Here is a 15,552-nt window from a genome sequence, read left to right as displayed (position 1 = left end):
TTTAAATGTATCTGAATTTTTTTTAGTCTAAATCGAATTCGACTTGTGACAACCCGGATCAAATCTCGAGCCTTTTTTGAAAACCGGATTAAGTCCCGATTACGAGTCTGAAATAAGCTGAAGCATACTGTCCCGAGTGCAGCCAACCTGGTTACGACAAGTCCACCACAGGCCCCCAAAAGATCATGATTTGTTGTTACACAAAATAGTAGTAATTTGCCTTACCAGCTGGTTTCGTGTTCCCACCTCCGGACCTCCTGTCATTGTGGGATAATACCACCAGCCTTCGTGTTCCCACCTCCGACAACTTGACGCATCAAGCTTTTGAGAGTCGGCTATGATACCATTTATAACACCCAAGCCCGCAATCGAATGTGTACCGGACCCAACAACCCACCACAGGTCAGTCCGAAAAAGTTAGCAATTTGGTACACATTAGTTGTTGACTTGTATCTATAAATGTCCTAAACACTCTTATTCTTATCGATGTGGGATGTTACAAACGTCGATCTCACAAACACACATACGGAACCCGGGTAGTGTCTCTGCACTCCCGGCCGGGCAGAGCTCTGATACCATTTATAACACCCAATCCCACAACCGAATGTGTACCGGACCCAACAACCCACCACAAGTCAGTCCGAAAAAACTAGCAATTTGGTACACATTAGTTGTTGACTTGTATCTATAAAGGTCCCAAACACTCTTATTCTTATCGATGTGGGATGTTACAAACGTCGATCTCACAAACACACATACGGAACTCGGACAGTGCCTCTGCACTTCCGGCCAGGCAGAGCTCTGATACCATATGTGACAACCTGGGTCAAATCCCGAGCCTTTTTCGAAAACCGGGTCAAGTCCCGATTACGAGTCTGAAATAAGCCAAAGCATACTGTTCCGAGTGCAGCCAACCTGGGTTACGACAAGCCCACCACAGGCCCCCAAAAGATCATGATTTGTTGGTGCACAAAATAGTAGTACTTTGCCTTATAAACTAAACCCCAAATCTCCTCGATGTGGGATTGGGGTGTTACAGACCCGATCTGAAATATTTCAAAAATTATGACACAAATCTGACCTGGTAAATATTCGAGTAACCAAAAACTAACTCATTTGACCCGAAATTTAGAAAAAGCCAATAAAATTAAAATTAACAAGTTTTAATTTGTAACATTATAAAAATAAATAGTTACTAAATTAACTTAATAAATTGAAATGTAATAAAATACTATATTACAAATATATATATATATACATATATAAAAGTTCTATGTAGACCACATTTTTATCGGAGACCTCGGAATCCACATATGTTCTGCAATCAAAATACTATGAAGTATATTATTTTGTAAAGTATGTTTCACGAATATCACTAATTCATTAAAAATGTTGAACATCATATAAGTTTAATAAGTATAATGTGTATGTTTTGCAATGTGAACAAATGTTCTGCAAATTAAATATGTTTCGTAGAATAAAATATTTTGTAATGTTCTACATGCAGTACATGTACGATATTCAAAATTTTGAATAAAATAATGATCATTGTAGAACATAATGCACAAAATAATACATTTGAAATGTTTTTATACAAGATTTTATATGCAGAACAAAAGTGGACTCCTTGGTCTCCAATAAAAACGTGGTCTTCATAAAACTTGACTCTTATTATATAATAACCAGCCATGTGTGTGTATATAGGGGAATAATCAAATATAAACTAAAATTAAAATAGAAACTAAAAATTAATCTAAGTCATTAGATCAATCTCTCTAATGGTCCCCTACAAGCACCATACCCAATTAATTTACACCCTCCCACACATAATTTCAGCTTTTCCCCTTTGTTTTTAATTTGATTTTTTCCGTCAAACGATAATTATTTTTTTTAATCCGACTTCACTGTATTTTTTTCCATATCTCAACGATCAATTTACATATCATATGTGTAATTTTAAAGTAATTTAAAATAAAATATTTGATTTCTAATTTCTATTCTAATATATAAACATGTCGGTTTCGGGTATTTCGAATTAACACGAAAATGACCTGATTTTGTCGAGTAAATTTTTATCCAATTCGAGTGTGTGTGTGTGTTAACTATATAATTAAACAAGTTGGTTTCGGGTATTTCGGGTCAACCTGAAAATGATTCATTTTTCGGGTAAATTTTTATTTAATATGAACCATATCCGAAAGTCAAAAACCCAGTCATAATTCGTACTTTTGAGGTTTAGGTTTGTATCGTGTTTCGGGGCTTGTCTGATATTGTCATCCCGGCATGTATCAATTACTTTAGAATGAATTAATAGTAGTTTATTTGGGAAAAAGTTATATTGCAATTTCTTCGTGTTGTTTATTTCTTAATTAAGGTGTTATTTAGGATGTTGGCTCTTAATTAAGATTTTTTTGATATTACTGTTAAAACTTGATGTTAATCAGAAAAAAGTGTTAGGTCTTAAATATGATATTATTTAAAGAGTACATTCTCTTTGAGAAAAGTGATTAATTTAGAAAATAACTTCCCCTCAACCCGAAAATATTTTCCAAAATAAATAAATGCTTATGTGTTTTTTATAATTTTTTAATAAAAGCAAAATAAAATAAAATATTTTTAAGGGGGTTAATATCTAACTTCATAAAACTTTTAACGGGGATTTTTTTATATACTTTTCCCGGTAATTTTTTCTTGACAAAATTATTCAAATGAAGTTTTTAAGAAATTTTTTGGTGAAATCCTGCACAATTAGTTTTTTCCAAGAGAAATTTTCCCAATAAAAATATTTCATGCGAAATTTTTTTCCCAAAATTGTTCCTAAAAGAATCAATTTAATGAGTTTTTCAAATATTTAAATATCAGTTTTATAAGGTCACTAACCTATCATGTAGTTATTAATTTATACTTTTGAGAAAATTATCGTTCACAATAAGGAATATAGTTATCAATTATACATCTGAGAAAATTATAGTTCACGTTAAAATTAATTCAAATATCAATTATAGTTCACATTAAAGAATACTCGTATCTACAACAATATAATTATCTAATTTAATATATGTGCAACTGTGTTATTGTTATGGATCAAAAACTAAGGTATATTAATTGTTGTGCTTATTACTAGGGAACGTGAGCTTCGAGGCTCGATTTGACTACTCTTGTGTTTCGTGACTCGATCTTCCTTAACAAGATGCCTACGTACCTTGATGATTGCCAAGGATCAAGTCAAAAAACGTAGTTCTGATTTGTGGGTTGAGGCCCCTTATATAGATGTTGGGAGTCCTTGAATTGGACTTGGGTTAGGAGACTTGGTGGGCAAGTCTCAGAATTAGAATGGACTTTGGAGTCCTAAGAGGTAGGAAGCTGATTCATTATCCCACCAGGTTCCTTGTAAGCCAATCTACAAGGATTTATTTCTCCACTAGGACTCATCTTATCAGCTGACTTATCCCTTATTAATTAATTACAAAATTAATTAATATTCAGGGTTTTGGGCCTTCTGAAATGAGCCTAGCTGTTGGCCCAATCCTGATATGATTAATGCAACATTAATTATATACCTAGGCCTTATTTTCTTCTTTATCATTTGCCCCCCAACTTTTGGGAAACAGTGACTAGGTTTCGTAGAAGTTAAGTTCATTCGTTCCCTTACAGGGTATAGTTTTTGCGTAAAGTGTGGAGCGACCTACACATTTACAATGATTTACTTTTATCCCTATTTTTTAGGAATTATCTTTTGACTCTTGTTCGATATATTTCGACTGGGATTCACGACCAGGATTTCAACCCGGATCCTAGTCGAATCTACGACCTGGATTTTGGTCAAAATTTTGGCCACCCTTTGACTCCTGTTCGATGTATTTCGACTAGGTTTCACGACCAGGATTTCGACCTGGATCCTAGTCGAATCTACGACCTGAATTTTGGTCGAATCTACGACCTGGATGTTGGTCGAAATTTTGGCCACCTTTTGACTCTAGTTCGATATGTTTCGACTAGGATTCACGATCTCAACCTCGATCTTGATCCTGGTCTATTTAATGGTTGTTTTTCTGGATCCTGTTTGAAGGATTTCGAACAGAATTCACGACCTCAACCTCGATCTTGATCCTGGTATATTTGATGGTTGTTTTCCTCGCTCATGTTCGAAGGATTTCGAACAGAATTTACGACCTCAACCTCGATCTCGATCTTGGTCTATTTGATGGTTGGCTTTACTGGGCTTTTCCTAATCCAACTTGGAGTTGGACTTTTGATTTGGGCCTCTCTTTTTTTCGAATCCTAATTGGATTTGGGCCTTGATTTGGGCCTCTATTTTTCCAAATCCTAATTGGATTTGGGCCTTGATTTGGGCCTCTATTTTTCTAAATCCCTTAGAATTATTTAGAATGCCCAGGAATATTCCGGAACGTTCTAGATTCTGGGCTTTTTTCTTTGGGCTTCCAACTTACTGGGCTTTTTGTCCCTTCATCTTCATTTCCTTCCTTATATAAAGGAGTGAGTAGAGTCAATCACTCCTCACTTTTCTGAATACTCTTTCTCTCTTCTTCTCTTAAAGATCTCGGAGAAATAACTGTAGGTCGGAGTTTTTGAGTCTCAAAGCTTTCATCCTTTTATCCCTGTTTTTCTAGCTGATGTGGGCATCAGCCCTTGCCAACTCCCTCCAAACTCTTGGAGGTTGATTCTTTTCTACTTGTCGTAATGCGCCAAACACGACGTCACTCCTTATGTCGCCGTGTTCAGAAAAATATTTCAGTTTAAGAACAGCCCTGACAAGAATCCGGGGTGGGTTTCTTCGAACCAACGCCCCACTGTTCCTAACATAGTGAACGGGAAGTCCATCCCCGGCAACAACTTGGGGTGGAAAAAGGAGTTTCTTTACGTCTTCTGGGAAGGTGGCGACTGGGGGGACTCTCTTTCGCTCGTCTTTTGGGCAAGTTGTGGATGGGAGCCCGAATGACATAGTTTTGACCGAGGAGGAGACTAGGGTCTTCAACCTCCTCACCCAAGATAATGGGACTTCCTACTCTTGGGATCTTATCAAGGAGACAGTTCTTATGGAACAAGGCCTTTTTTATGTTCCTAAAAAAGGTATGCTTTCTTACTTTTCTAGTTATCTTCGTTGCTTCCACTTTTTACTTTACTATTTTTTCAATCCACTTCACTTATTCATTGTAGTTGCTGAGAAAATTGAAGAGGCTACCAAGCCTAAAGACCTGGAAACGATCAGGATGAAACGCGTCGGGAAGGTCTTCAAGGACCCGAACCTTGGGAGTTCCTTCTTCAGGAGACGGAAGGAGACGAGGAAGGCCCCAGCCAACATTTGCGTATAAAACAGAAACCAGGGGCTTTCTTCCAACCTACCTGGGAATCTGGGGAAATGATTCGATTGTTGGCCACACAGCACTTGCCAAAGAATGGTCTATGCAATATATTTCCCCCGTAGACTATCATGACCTCGTCCTTCAACAGGACTTGGAGGCTAACAAGCTTTTCTGTGCTCAGGCCTTGGCGACGGTATGTCTTTTTCTTTTGTTATCTATAGTTGTACATCGTGTTTTTTCTTGTTTCTCACTTTTTCTTTGTCTCTTGTAGGCGAATATCCATTTTCAAGGGGCAATTCACCAAGCCAAGGCTTGGAAAGTTGGCCTAGAAGACACAAACAAGAAGCTGGAGGAGGTTAACCAGCGGATAGAGACTCTCCAAGCCCAACTTGCCTCCTCAACTTCTGATCTTGAAACGGACCGGGCTGAGATTGTTATTCTTAAGGCCCCAAGGCCTTTGACGGCTGGATGGATACTCAAGAATTCAAGGACTTAATGGTAGAGCACGATGCCCTCCTTCATCCAGTCAGCTATAAGGAAGGCTGGGACACTGCTGTAGAGGCTATCCAGGACGAGTTTCCTGAGGTTCTTGAACAATCTTCCTTCCCTTTCCCTATGCAAGTCCCAACACTTGGAGGCATTGCAGATAAGCTCACTAATCTTATTAAGGTAGGCACTTCAGCGTCCCCGGACGGATCGCCATCAGGAAGCCAGGGCCAAGGCCAAAAAAGGAAGGAGCCCGAATCCAGCTCTGAAGAGGAGGAATCTTCTTCTGAGGAAGAGGCTGATCCTATTACAAAGAAGGCGAGGGTGGAAGAGCCTCCAAAACCAGCATCCCCTAAGGCATCTAAGGCACCCGAGGATAGTTCCGAGGAGACCTCTGCGGAGACTTCTGAAGAAACTTTCGAGGGGCCAACTCAGGAGACGTCCGGGGAGACTTCAGATAGCGGTTGTGAAGAATCCGAGCCTTCTAAGGCTAGACTTTCTCACATTATGTACTTCTCTCTTCTTCTTCTTTCCAGATATTCTTAAACTTTGTAATCGACTTTGGATGTTTTGACTTGTTTTATCTAAGTATTATCGTAGTTTTTCCGAGTTTCCAAACTCAAGTTTATAATTTGGTTTTATCCTTCACAATATAACAATCTAATAGACTAGATCAAGTTGAACGCTTTTCATTATAACTTGGTATTTTCGATACCTTACACGACATGGGTTCAACCCTGATAAAACTAAACATATCTTCTATCAAATATATAAAGATCCTAAGCAAACAAAGCTTCAAGGTGCTTTTAAACCTACTCATCATTCCGACAAGTGAGAATCGAGCTTTAACTGTTTTACACATAGTAAATCTTCAGGTTTTGTGCATGCCAAGTTCTTGGGACTTTAAAACCATTCATAGTCTCCATCTTGTAGGTTCCTCTCCCTTGAACACTTTTGACCTTATATGGCCCTTCCCAATTCGGGGCAAGTGTCCCTCTCTGCCCAACACCAGAAGCTTCCACCTTCCTCAGGACTAAGTCACCTTGCTTAAAAAACTTTCCCTTAACCCTTAGGTTGTAGTAGAATGAAGCCTTTTTCTGATATTACACTATCTTCGCATGTGCCTCATCTTTTACTTCATCAATTAGATCCAGGGCTAATCTTTGCCCTTCCCCATTTTGCTCAACATTGAAAGCTTGAATCCTGGGAGATGAATATGATATCTCTACAGGAACAACCGCTTCTGCCCTATATGCTAACATGAAGGGAGTTTCTCCAGTCGTGACTCTACAGGTAGTCCTATAGGCCCATAGTATTGGGAGTATTTCATCCACCCAGTTACTCCTCGACTTCTCGATTCTCTTCTTTAGTCCATCCAGGATTATTCGATTCGCCACTTCTGCTTGCTCATTGGCTTGTGGGTGAGCCACAGAGGTGAATCATAATTCAATTTCATTATTCTCACAATACTTCTTGAATTCCTCATTGTTGAACTGTGTTCCGTTGTCAGTGACTAGGATGCGGGAAATTCCATACCGGCACATGATATTTTCCCACAGAAATTGTGCAACCTGCTTAGTTGTGATTTTAGCCAAAGGCCTGGCTTCAATCCACTTAGTAAAATAATCAATGGCTACAATCAGAAATTTCCTTTGTGTCGTGGCCATGGGGAAAGACCCAAGTATATTCATTCCCCACATAGCAAAGGGGATATGTGAGTTGATGGAGGTCAGCATCTCGGGGGGTTGTCTAATAACAGGTGCATGCTTCTGACAACGATCACACTTCTTCACATACTCTTTGACATCAGCCATAATTTCTGGCCAATAGAAACCTAAACGGGTTATCTTATGAGCTAGTGTTCTGACCCCAAGTGTTGCCCACATATACCTTCATGCACTTCTTCAAGAGCCAAGCGTGCCTCATCGGGCCTGAGACATCTTAAGTAAGGAACTACATAAGATCTTTTATACAAAATCCCCTTTATCAAGGAGTATCTTAGTGCTCGAACGGCCAACTTCCGTGCTTCAGTAGCATCATTTGGCAATCAATCGGTTTGAATATGGGTCTTAATGAGATCTATCCATGACATCTCCAGACCTATAGGAGCTACAAGCTTAACATCAATGCTCCGTGTCTTCAGAACGCAGAAGTATACACTTCCTAAACTTTTCTCTATCTCAGATGAAGCAAATTTTAATAATGCATCTGCCTTAGCATTTTCCTCCCTTGGAATGTGCTCAACATGGAATTCATCGAATTAGGCCATCGCAGCCCTTACTAGGCGGACATACTTAGCCATCGTATCATCCCTTGCCTCAAACTCTCCCTTTACCTGGGATATAACTAGCTTCGAGTCTCCACAGACCTTTAAGCTCTTGACTCTAAGTGTCCCTGCTAAACCAAGGTCGGCTATCAAAGCTTCATATTCTGCCACATTATTTGTGGTTGGGAAGTCTAACTTCATAGCATGTTCAATTAAGAACCCACTGGGGCTTTGTAAAACTAAACCTACTCCACTTGAATTTGATTTTGATGCTCCATCAAAATAGAGAATCCAATATTCCTTCTCCCTATCATCCATTTATTTGTCCCCCTTATCAACTTCCTTGTCTTGAGGTATGGTATCTTCCTGCCCCCCGACTTCTTGGTTGGGTATGGTACATTCCACCACGAAGTCAGCCAATGACTGGGCTTTTATTGCCGTTCGTGGCTTATACTTAATGTCAAATTCTTCCAACTTTATTGCCCACTTGATCAGCCTCCCACTAGCCTTGGGATTATGAATAATATTTCTCAAGGGCTGATTTGTTAGTACTTCAATTTTATGAGCCTGAAAGTAAGGACGCAACTTTCTTGAAGCCATTACCAAGGCTGAAGCGAACTTCTCAATAGTTGAATAATTCAACTCAGCTCCATGCAGAATTTTGCTGACATAGTATACGGGTTTCTGGATTTTCAGTTCCTCCTTAATCAATACAGCGCTCAAGGCACTCTCTGAAACGGCCAAATACAAGTACAAAACTTCATTCAAAGCTGGCTTGGCCAAAAACGGTGCCTGAACCATATATTTCTTTAATTCCTCGAATGCATTATGGCTTTCCCCACTCCATACAAAATCCTTAACCTTATTTAAAGACTTGAAGAACGACAAGCACTTGTCTCCAGACTTTGAGATGAATTGTCCCAATGCAGCAACCCTTCCAGTGAGCTTTTGAACATCTTTGATAGTTTTTGGGGGCTCCATGTCCATGATTGCCTTTATTTTATCGGGATTGGCCTCGATTCCTCTCTTGGAGACCATCAATCCCAAAAACTTTCCAGATCCTACTCCAAAAGCACACTTTGTAGGATTTAACATCATCTTGTTGTACCTTAGGACCTCGAAAGCTTCCCTGAAATGGGTTATATGGTCAGTCTTCACTAGACTCTTGACTAACATGTCATCAACATAAACTTCCATGGTCTTGCCAATAAGATCCTTAAAAAATTTATTTACCAACCTTTGATAGGTGGCTCCTGCATTCTTGAGACCAAATATCATTACAAGATAACAATAAACACCAAAGTCAGTGATGAATGATACCTTTGGGATGTCGTTCTTGTACATTTTGATCTGATTGTATCCACTAAATCCATCCATGAAGCTCGGCATCTCATGTCCAGTAGTGACATCTATCAAAGTATCTATCCTTGGCAACGGGAAATAGTCCTTAGGGCATGCGTCATTCAGATCAGTGAAGTCCACACACATCCTCCATTTTCTATTGGCCTTCTTCACCATTACAGGGTTTGCTAACCATTCTGGAAATTGTATCTCCTTAATGAAACCAGCCTCTAAGAGCTTCTCTACTTCTTATTTTATAGCTTCTTGCCTCTCTGGGGCAAAACTTCTTTTCTTTTGCTTCACCGTCTTCCGACTCGGATCCACATTCAGCTTGTGAGTAATTAGTTTCGGGTTTATGCCTGGCATATCAGCTGCCGACCATGCAAATATGTCACTATTTTCGTGCAAGAATTTCACCAATTTCCCTCTAAGGGGCTCCTCTAGTGTGGCTCCAACAAAAGTCACCTTCTCAGGATCCTCGGGAGCTAGAGGAATCGAAACCAAGTCTTCTACTGGCTTTCCTCTTTTCTCATCATTCTCTCGAATATCCAGATCTTCAATAGGCAGAACCTGCCCCCCGACTTTATCTGCCCTCAGAGAGGCTACATAATAACTTCTAGCCATTTTTTGATCCCCTCTCTCTTCTCCAATCCCATTCCGGGTGGGAAACTTCATAACTGAATGGTAAGAAGAAGGGACTGTCTTGAAGGCATGTATCCATCTTCTCCCCATGATATCATTGTAAGTTGAACTAGCCTTTACCACCACAAAGTCCAACATCTGTGTTGTTTGCCTTGGTTCATGTCCTATGGTTGTTGGCAACTTGATTATCCCTTCCACGGGGCACTCCATTCCCGCAAATCCATATATCGGCATATCGGTTGGGGTCAATTGGGAGTCATTATAACTCATCCTTAAAAAGGTGTCATGGAGCAAGATATCCACTAAAGCACCATTATCCAGAAGGACCCTCTTAATCGGGTTGTTTCCTATTATAGGTGTTATGACCATCGGGTCGTCATGAGGAAATTTCACATCCTCTAGGTCAGAATCATCAAAAGCCATTGCTACTCCTGTCGTGGCCCTCTCCGGGGCTTCTCCAATAATATGCATAACCTCCCTGGCATATGCTTTCCTGGAGTTCTTGGATAATCCAGCAGCAGTTGGTCCTCCAAAAATCGTGTTTATCACAGGTCCTCGGGGTCGTGGTCCTCCAAAGATTGCATTTATGACTGGTCCCCTAGGCTGGGGATTTTGCCCCTGATCGTCTTGGTCCCTCCTACGATCTTCAAAGTTCTTTCTCCCATTGTTATTCCTATCTCTTCCTTCCCTAGTGTACTTGTTCAATTTTCCCTTCCGAATGAGAAACTCTATTTCATCTTTCAGTTGCCTACACTCATCGGTGTTATGACCAATATCTTTGTGAAATCTATAATATTTGCTCTTATCTAGCTTGGCAGGATCAGCCTTCAAGGGTTTAGGCCAACAAATATCTTGATCTTTCTCGATTTCCATCAAAATCTGGCTTCTAGGGGCATTCAGCTTAGCGTATTCAGCGAACTTTTGCCCAGGCCCTCCCTTCTTAGGGATTGAATCAGGATTTTGCTCAGTTCTAGGATACTTGTCCTTAGCAATATATTTCAGATCAGTTTTTCGCTTCTTACCCCCAGTGGGCTCGTTACTCACTATTGTCTTCCTCATGCTCTCCTCCACTTTTATGTACTTTTCGGCCCTATCTTGGAGCTGCAACATGCTTTCAAGGGGGCGCTTGGCCAAGGACATCATGAAGAATTCATCCCTAGTTCCCTGTTGCAGTGCTATCATGGCTACCTTGTCATCAAGGTCCGGGACTTTTAAATCCTCCTTTGTGAAACGATTCAGCTAGTCTCTCGAGGATTCCTTCACTCCCTGCACAATGCTCATGAGGGATGCTGAACTTTTCTCATGCACTCTCCCGCTGATGAACTGCTTAATAAAAGCCTGACTTAATTCTCTGAAGGACCCAATAGAGTTCGAGGGCAAATGACTATACCATCTTTGAGCCATACCCGACAGGGTTTGAGGAAAGGCCCAACAATTAATAGCGTCATTCACGGGCTGCAACAACAGTGCATTGGAGAATGTCCTGACATAATTAGCGGGATCTCCCGGTCCATCATAAGCTTTGATAGTGGGCATCTTGAACTTCCTTGAGATATGAGCATTCATTATCTATTTAGTGAATGGTGGAGTAGGATCATCAGGATCTCCAAGGGGAAGAAGATTGCTTGGATAAGCTCTTGGGACTACAACCCTTCTTTGTAACGGACCATCCAGGTCTATGATTGGAGGAGGATTTTTCTCTCTAGGTGGTAATGGGGGCCTGGGAACCTAGTGCGCCTCCAAGTCACGCTTCAGCCTTTGAATCTCAGCCTCATGGGCCTTGATTCTCTCTTGTACTTCTTGGAGATTCACCCATCGTGTGCTCCTAGGACGTTGGTTACCATCAGCCATCGACTCTTTTCCAGCACGTCTCCTTCTTGGGGCCACTTCATCATCCGAAGATTCAGAGTCTCTCTCAGTATAAGGACCGGAAAATTCCTGATCCTCCGGGATAGGAGACAAACCTTGTATGTAGGGGGGTGTTTGCCCCCATGCTTCACTCCATCCAGCATGTCCACTTCCTCCAACCTCGGGATAAAGGGGCATCACATAAGGGGGGTTAGTGGTCATAACAGTTGAATACTCATACCCAATGGGTCGAGAAGTCACAGGTATATGTAGTTGTTGAAGTTAGAGATTCGTACCTTGAGGAGCCGGGGGAATCGTCCCTTGAGGTTGAGGTTCAGTTGCCCCTACCTGGGCTCCTCCTTGGGTGACGGCATAGGTTGAATGCGGAGGTACCTCCACGGTTGACGAAATCGTTTGGGTTGTCCCCACAGGTGTTCCTCTTTCAAGGACGCTGTTTGTTCTCCGTGTTCTCGCCATTGTAGTTGTTGTGCTTTCCCACAGACGGCGCCAAATATTATGGATCAAAAACTAAGGTATATTAATTGTTGTGCTTATTACTAGGGAACGTGAGCTTCGAGGCTTGATTTGACTGCTCTTGTATTTCGTGACTCGACCTGCCTTAACAAGATGCCTATGTACCTTGCTGATTTCCAAGGATGAAGTCAAACAATGTAGTTCTGATTTGTGGGTTGAGGCCCCTTATATAGATGTTGGGAGTCCTTGAATTGGACTTGGGTTAGGAGACTTGGTGGGCAAGTCTCAGAATTAGAATGGACTTTGGAGTCCTCAGAGGTAGGAAACTGATTCCTTATCCCACCATGTTCCTTTGAGGCCAATCTATAAGGATTTATTTCTCCACTAGGACTAATCTTATCAGTTGACTTATCCCTTATTAATTAATTACGAAATTATTTAATATTCAGGGTTTTGGGCCTTCTGAAATGGGCTAGCTGTTGGCCCAATCCTGATATGATTAATGCAACATTAATTATATACCCGGACCTTGTTTTCTTCCCTATCAGTTATAAAGATTACATTTATAGTAAAATAAACTCAAATCTATTATATATATAATAGAACAACTAGGGGGTTTATTGAGACAATTTATTCATCTCAAGTTACTCAGTTACCCCTCATAAATATGTACTAATAGATATCAAATATAATTACATATATTAATTACATCTAGCTCATTAATTACTAATAATTTTATATATTTATTACTACTCCATTATTGTATAATAAAAACCTATACTTATACTTATAATTACATAAGTATTTTATAGGTATAGACTAAAATTCTAATATTATTATAATTTTATATATCTATTATTATCGCATTTAATGTTGTATGCCTCATTTTAATTATTTCATTTACAGTAAAAAAACTTAAATTTAAACGAAAAAATAAATATTGTATTCCTATTTAGATACGTATAACACTTGTCTTATAAGTTTAAAATACACATGTACTTGTGTTAAATTAATTATTGTAATATCCCATATTTTCAAATATTATTATTATTATTATTTGTATTTGTTTATGTGATTTTTATGTGATTTTTAGTGAATTATCTGGTAAGTGGAGTTGATGCTTTGAATATTTATATATGATATTCTTTGAGTATTTTAATTTTATATGTGCAGAATAAAATATAGATAATTGTGATATTTTTCTGGTAATTTTTGGAATGTTATATGATTTTTTAATGATTTATGAATTATTAAGTATTTTCTAGAATAATTACCAAAACTATTTTATAAAGTCGGGAATCACCCAACTTCAACTATTTTGTATTTTTACAACCTGAAACTCTTCCGAAAACTCCTTTCTAACCTAATCTGGTAATTCCAGACATTTTCCGTATTTTAATTTTTTCGATCCGGATTACGATTTGCCCTGTACGAATCCCGACATAAAATTTTTGATACGCTAATTATTTTATAGATCGATAAAATCCGAATTCTCGGAAGGTGAGATAATATTACTTTAGTTCTGTATAAAGTATTTTATAGGAAGCCCAGTTTTGATAAATATCCATATCGGGTTTTAAATTGTATCGTTATATAGTTACTTAGCGGCTAAGTAATCTATTTTCGGATCCAATGTATAAATGTGATTCTGAATTATTAAATAAAATATGTGTATGGGTTCAATTAGCCGAATATTATTTTATCACTAATCATATGTGATTATTGGTGTTCGAGGATAATTGTGTAATTAGTTGTGAAGCTGGGTTGTTTTGTTTTTGTATTTAAAGGTGACTTTATTCAAGATTTATTTTCATAAATATGAGAATTATCTCTAAAATCATTTTTATGACTTCATAATTTTATTAATTATTTTTCGGAGTTTTTAAAATTGAGAAATCAATATTTTATTGATTATTTACCCTTAAATAATTTTTTTGATTGTATTTATTTGTAAAATTCGTATTAAATCCAGAAAAGTTTCAAAAATTATGAAACTCGCATTTATTTAAGTTTGGAATATTTCGAGAATTTTAAAATTATTTTGGCAATTTTTGGGATAAATTTCACCTGCGCGTTGTTTCGTTATTCGTTAAAAACGGGTATAAATTATGTTTCAAAATTATTTTTATTATTTTGAAAATTCTATTTTTATTAACTTTTAATTATTTGTGATATTTTACAAAATATTTTATTCATGTCCGGGTTTTAATTACCCGTGAGTTGTTCATTAAAAAAAATTAAAATGCGGGTTAGACGTTCATTAGTTTCGGGTTTACGCAGTAATTTGTTAATTAATAAACGAAAAAGGGGGGCCAGATTTAATCGGTTCAACCCGTTTTCTTCTTCCTGTTTCAGTTCAATCCCTAATTATCATTCTCCTCCCTGTTCTCTCTCTCTCTCTTTCGATCCCTACTCTCTCTCTCGATTCTCTTCCCTACTCTTCTATTTCGATTTCTCTAAAACCTCTCGCTCTCTCCTCCTGTTCCCGCCGCCTTCCTCTGTTGGTTTCAGTTTCTCGGCCCTTTTTTTTCCGAAACGGATCGTTCGAGTGATCAGGACAGGGTGTTGGATAAAGAATGAGATGGAATGACATTGAATATCTATCTTCTAGCAATCGGAGGAGCAACATATCGGTGAAGTGTTGAAAAGAAAGACGTTGATATTTTAAGACAGAATGTCAGGATTGATGCGTCTTTGCGAGTGTGACTAACTACTGAAACCCAAAGGCAAGTACCCCTGACTTCACTTATCGTTCAAGTGATGTTTATTTTGAATCATATTATGCAAGTATCCCTATCATCACTTATTGTTCAAGTGATATTTATTTTAAATCTTATCATGCAAGTATTGTTTTCCCTATTCAGTTCGAAATAGATAAATGTTTACATATCGCTGAATTAAATATTTCTGTTTATGCAAGTATTCTTCTATTTTTTTATGTTCTGAATAGCTAAGTGATTTTACTTATCAAATTATCAGATTTATAAATGTTTTGGATTTGAGAAAGATGATTTTGTTGCGAGGATTTATGCCCAAGTGAATGGGGGAATAAAAATTATTTAGGATGTCGAAGGATTCGGCTCTTTTTTCAATAAAAAGGTTTTTAAGATTGAAATGGTTACTGGTTACTGGTTACAGCGTAGGTGATCGAGATATCGGTCCAGCTGTAAT

The sequence above is a fragment of the Apium graveolens genome, chromosome 10, assembly GCF_009905375.1.
Source record: "Apium graveolens cultivar Ventura chromosome 10, ASM990537v1, whole genome shotgun sequence".
NCBI classification, from domain to species: domain Eukaryota; kingdom Viridiplantae; phylum Streptophyta; class Magnoliopsida; order Apiales; family Apiaceae; genus Apium; species Apium graveolens.
This window is presented reverse-complemented; position numbering follows the sequence as displayed.